The sequence below is a fragment of the Rhinopithecus roxellana genome, chromosome 11, assembly GCF_007565055.1.
Source record: "Rhinopithecus roxellana isolate Shanxi Qingling chromosome 11, ASM756505v1, whole genome shotgun sequence".
Lineage (NCBI taxonomy): Eukaryota > Metazoa > Chordata > Mammalia > Primates > Cercopithecidae > Rhinopithecus > Rhinopithecus roxellana.
Window position 1 is genome coordinate 130,600,984 of NC_044559.1, and position 6,000 is coordinate 130,606,983.

Sequence of the window (6,000 nt, forward strand, 5' to 3'; positions counted from 1 at the left end):
GGTTGACAGGCATGAGCCACTGCGCCTGGCCAGGCCATACTTTATTTTTTATTCACAACACAGGTTGATGGAGGGCTGGGAGAGTAAGCACGGAGGAATGGAGGCCAGGTCTACCACTCCCCTTCAAGTTCCATGGGCCAGAACCAGTCACATGGCCACACCTAAATGCAGGGGAAGCCGGGAAATAGTCTAGGGTGGTGCCTAGAAAGAAAAGGAAACTGCAGATATTAGTGATCATGAGCTTTCTACAGCGGGCATTAAAAAACACAAAAACAGGCTTTGCAGATGCCACCACCACTGCCAGGAGCCCTGTACCATCAGCCACGGTCAACCCCACCATGTTCTTCGACATCGCCGCGAGCCCTTAGGCTGTGTCTCCTTTGAGTTGTTTGCAGACACATTTCCAAAGACAGCAGAAAACTTTTGTGCTCTGAGCACTGGAAAGAAAGGATTTGGTTGCAAGGGTTCCTGCTTTCACAGAATTATTCCAGGGTTTATGTGTCAGAGTGGTGACTTCATACGCCATAATGGCACTGGTGGCGAGTCCATCTACGGGGAGAAATTTGATGACGAGAACTTCATCCTAAAGCAGACAGGTCCTGGCATCTTGTCCATGGCAAATGCTGGACCCAACATAAACGGTTCCCAGTTTTTCATCTGCACTGCCAAGACTGAGTGGTTGGATGGCGAGTGTGTGGCCCTTGGCAAGGTGAAAGAAGGCATGAATATTGTGGAGGCCATGGAGGGTCCAGGAATGGCAGGACCAGCAAGAGGATCAGCAATGCTGACTATGGACAGCTCTAATAAGTCTGACTTGTGCTTTATCTTCACCACCGGACCATTCCTTCCGTAGCTCAGGAGAGCAGCAGCCACCCCATTTGCTCACAGTATCCTATCGTCTTTGCGCTCTCGCTGCAGTTCCCTTTGGGTTACATGTTTTCCTTGTTCCCTTCCATGCCTAGATGGATTGCAGAGTTGAGTTAAGTTTATGATTATGAAATAAAAACTAAATACCAAAAAAAGGCCGGGCGCGGTGGCTCAAGCCTGTAATCCCAGCACTTTGGGAGGCCGAGACGGGCGGATCACGAGGTCAGGAGATCGAGACCATCCTGGCTAACACAGTGAAACCCCGTCTCTACTAAAAATACAAAAAAACTAGCCGGGCGAGGTGGCGGGCGCCTGTAGTCCCAGCTACTCGGGAGGCTGAGGCGGGAGAATGGCGCAAACCCGGGAGGCGGAGCTTGCAGTGAGCTGAGATCCGGCCACTGCACTCCAGTCCGGGCGACAGAGCGAGACTCCGCCTCAAAAAAAAAAAAAAAAAAAAAAAAAAAAAAAAAAAAAAAAAAAAACTAGCCGGGCGACGAGGCGGGCGCCTGTAGTCCCAGCTACTCGGGAGGCTGAGACAGGAGAATGGCGTGAACCCGGGAGGCGGAGCTTGCAGTGAGCTGAGAGCCGGCCACTGTACTCCAGTCTGGGCAGCAGAGCAAGACTCCGTCTCAAAAAAAAAAAAAAAATAACCAAACAAAATATATACATACACATACACACGTGTAATGTATATGTATTTATAATTTTTACATTTGTATTAATTTAGAAATTATATATATATATATAATTAAACTCATAAATGCTAAGAGGTAGATATTGTTGTTATTCCCTTTCTACAGATAAGAAAACTGAGGCTTAAAGAGCTTAAGTAAACTTCTCGGGTCACTTAGCTAGTGGGGTAGAATCATACAACCAACTCGGTCAGTGAACCTGTGTTCTTAAGCACTTCCTGAGCCTCCACTCTGGATCGGCCTTAGTGACTTGCTGGCCGGGTGAATTCAGCAGAAGCGGCATTCTGGGGCTTCTGAGGCTGTCGTAAAACATCTTCTTTGCATCTTCTGCCTGGGTCACTTGGAATATGCTCTCTGGGAATCCTTAGCCACCCTGTGAGAAGCTGGCCTGTGCCCCACTCTGCCATGCTGGAGTGGTCATGGGTAGGCCAACTGGTTGACAGCCTCACTGAGCCCAGACATTAGACATTTGAGTGACCCTTTCTTGGTCACTCCAGACCAGCACATCTGCCAGTGAAATACCACAGAGTGACCTCTGTCAATGCCACATGGAACAGCAAAATTGTTTACTGAACCCTCCTGAATTACTGACTGAAAATGAGATATCAGAAAATGCTCTTGTTTGGAGTCACTAAGTTTTGGGGTTAGTTTGTTACACATCAGTGGGTAACCAGCACAGGGGCAGAGCCAGGTCTGACCAGCAGCCCTGGCTTGTAGCCACTTCATTAGCCTCCAAAGGAGTGTGTGTGTGTGATGAAGGGGCAGGGTGGCCACATGCATCTTCCCGTGCTGAGTGCATGGAGATGAGAGGCCCTGTGTCTACAGAGGAATGAAGGTGGCAATAGAGCCCCACTGGAGACCAGGAAAGATGTTAGGGGCCCAAAGGGGATATTGGTGGCAAAGACCTTGAGATGGGGAGGGTGGAGAGGCTACCAGAAAGAAAAACTTTCCTTGCTCCTCATCCACACCCCCAGCTCTTTCCTAAGCTCCAGCTACCCTACCTTCCTCCCAGGGCAATAAACTTCTGCTGAGAGTCCTGAGACCTCCTTCCTGCCCTCGGCAAGGCCTCCTGGGGGTTCTGCTGGCCTCTAGCTCAGAGCCAGGCCTCGATGGCTGACTCCTCTACTTTCTGCCCTGGGGTGGGGAGGCCAGTTGCAGTGTGGACTCTAGCCAGGGAGGTCTTGGGGGAAACTTGGTTGCGGAAAACTCAAGGGGAACTGGCCCACCCCATGATGTCCTCCCCAGGTACTGCTCTCCCTACCAAGCAGGAGGAACCGCCACCATTATTCTCCTTTGCCTCAGATCACTCTGCTTTCCTCAGCTCATTCCCCCAGGTGTCTGCATTCATCTCCTCATCCGTGCTTCCTGAGCCTATGATGTCAGGTCAGCCTGGTCTCTCTCCTTGTGAGCTGCTAGCATTTCCCCTTTCTGCACTCCGCCTGCTACTTCAGAGCCTTATATCAGCCCATTCTTCCCCCACCCCCACCCTCCCGCTCCCTCCTCAGAACCCTTCCCCTTTCACACCTGTGCAGGTGTTCGGGCTTTGCCTCCTGGACTCTCTGAGCCTGTGATGGGGCTCCTGGGACCCATGATTAGGACTCCATCAGACTAGGCTTGTGGGCTGCAGCTTAGTGATAGTGATTGCTAGGACCATCCTGATTTCGATAGTGATTGTGAGGGAGGGCCCAGGATCAGGGGCACACTTTAAAAGGAGTGCTGGAGAAGGCATCACTTCACTTGAGTGATGAACTTGCAGGCAGCAGTGCTAAGGGGGAAGCTTGGGAGTGGGATGAAGGGGCTCTTCTGGTTCCTTCTCAGCCATGCCACATGAATATGAATGAGCACTCTGTCCAGCCTGTGCAAGGCACCCACCGTGCCAGCACCCCTTTCTTTTTTTTTTTTTTTTTTTTTTTTTTTTTTTTTTTTTTTTGAGACGGAGTCTCACTCTGTCACCCGGGCTGGAGTGCAGTGGCCGGATCTCAGCTCACTGCAAGCTCCGCCTCCCGGGTTCATGCCATTCTCCTGCCTCAGCCTCCCGAGTAGCTGGGACTACAGGCGCCCGCCACCTTGCCCGGCTAGTTTTTTGTATTTTTTAGTAGAGACGGGGTTTCACAGTGTTAGCCAGGATGGTCTCGATCTCCTGACCTCGTGATCCGCCCGTCTCGGCCTCCCAAAGTGCTGGGATTACAGGCTTGAGCCACCGCGCCCGGCCATCAGCACCCCTTTCTGAGGGATTCCTGTCCTCACAAACTCTTTACAGGGTGGATCTGTTGTCCTAGCCAGAGATGGCTGCATCAGGATGGGCCCTGTTAAAAAAAAAAAAAAAAAATTAGTGATGCTTTTTAAAGCACAGAAAGGAAGACTTCAGGACCAGCGAGATGGGTGTGGGGACCACAGCAGTGGGATTTTGCAGCGGGAAGAAGAGATTGGGCTCAACTCTGAATATAGCATGGGCAAGCGGGAATTTATAGACAATGAGAGGGGTAGAATTAGTGGAAGGAAAATTACCAAGAGGAAATATCAGGACTAAGAGGCTATTGGCTAAACCAGCCTAACAGGATTTTTGCTGAAAAGAGGCCAGGATGGCTGGATATCGCCTGAAGAAGGGTGGATGAGGAGAAACCTGATCAGATATGCAGGGGAGCAGGGGCAGGGAGGAGTTCCTGATAAACGGACTTAGTGGGGTTGTTGCTAAAACTTGATTTTACCAGGAAGTGCACAGATGGGCCTAGGAGAAGGTTAGGGAGCCTGACTGAAGTTGGTCAAGCCAAGAATCTTTGTCTGCAGCTGGGTAACGACTTCTACTTGCCTCCCAATATTCATTCTCCCCTTTACTTTGGCAAAGAGCCTTGAGTGTTAGCTGGGTGGCCGTGAACCCAGCTAAAGTAGAACATTGCCCAGTCTCCTTGCAGGTGTGACCAAGTGACTACATTCTGGCCGATGAGATGTAAGTGGAATTCTTGTGCGGAACTTCTGAAAAGTCTCTTTAAAAGGGAAAGTCTAGGCCGAGGCGGGTAGATCACCTGAGGTCAGGAGTTCAAGACCAGCCTGGCCAACATGATGAAACCCTGTCTTCACTAAAAACAGAAAAATTAGCCGGCCATGGTAGTGGGTTCCTGTAGTCCCAGCTACTAGGGAGTCTGAGGCAGAAGAATTGCTTGAACCCTGGAGGGGGAGGTTGCAGTAAGCTGAGATGGTGCCACTATACTCCAGCCTGGGTGACAGAGGGAGATTCCATCTCAAAAAACAAAAACAAAAACAAAAAACCTCCATGGTGCTGTCTGGAGTATGAATGTGAGTGCGGGGCTCCCTGCTCATCCTGGACCGCCTCTGCCCTCCAAATGAGAGAGAAATGATTATCTGGTTTAAGCCACCATTTTTCAAGTCTCTGTTACTTACCCTAAACCTGTTCTTAACCATTCTGTCTCCTGACCCACAGGTAGCCAGAGACCTGTGAAGCCCTTTCATGTAAGAGCTGCCATTGACAGGATGGGGGATTGCCCACCCAATGAGGCACTCTCTGGGAGAGTTTGAATGGGAGATGGAGTCAGAGATGGCAGGTTGGGTGGGGAGGGGCCTGCAGGGAGAGATCAGGAAGCAGGAGCCAGGAAGGCAGCAGAAAGAAGTCACCAAGAACCAGAGGCAGGCAGCTGCAGCCACAGGAACCTCAGAGGCAAAGCAGAGGAGAGCCGAGTCCCCGTAACTAGAGTGCTGGGAGGCAGAGCAGTCTGCACTTGAGAACCCATGCAGAGCCGGCCAGGGAGCCACGGGCCATGCCGGGAGGCACTCCCATTGCCCAGCAGAGTCCTTGCTCTTAAGTGTGTTACTCATGAATCTTTGAGGTCACCTGAGTGGGGGTTCACCTTGTGGCATCTGAAAGAACTTCATCATTCACTTATTGAAATTTGATCAGACCACAGGCACCACCTGAAGATAGGGAGCACCTTTGGGAGGATGGCAGGTCAATGGATCCAGGCCTGTCCCAGAAATGGGCACCACACAGAGGTATGTAGCCCAATCTCACTCACTCTTCAAGCGTTGTCCCTCTTGAAAAGCAGAGACATGTCTTCAGCAAGGAGATCGTAATACACCCCACCACCTGCACACCGCCACCACCAAGCTGCACCACTGCCTGGGGCAGGAACTAAAAGGTAGGAAGAACCAGGCCTTGGACGCGGGTGGACTTGGGTTTTCACTGCGACTCCTCCTGAGACTAGGAGCTGCAACCAGGAGCTGCGACCATCATGTGAACAGCTGTGTGAGCCTGAGGAGATATTGAACTCCTCTGAGCCTCAGGTTCCTCAAGTGTCAAAGTGAGCAGGATTAACAGCCTTGCGCAGCCCTGCTGGGAGGGTGGAAATAACAAAGCAGCTCAGTGCCCGGCACATAGTAGGCGCTCAGTCCAAGCTTGAGCATCTCTCCTTCTGCTGAGACAACCAAG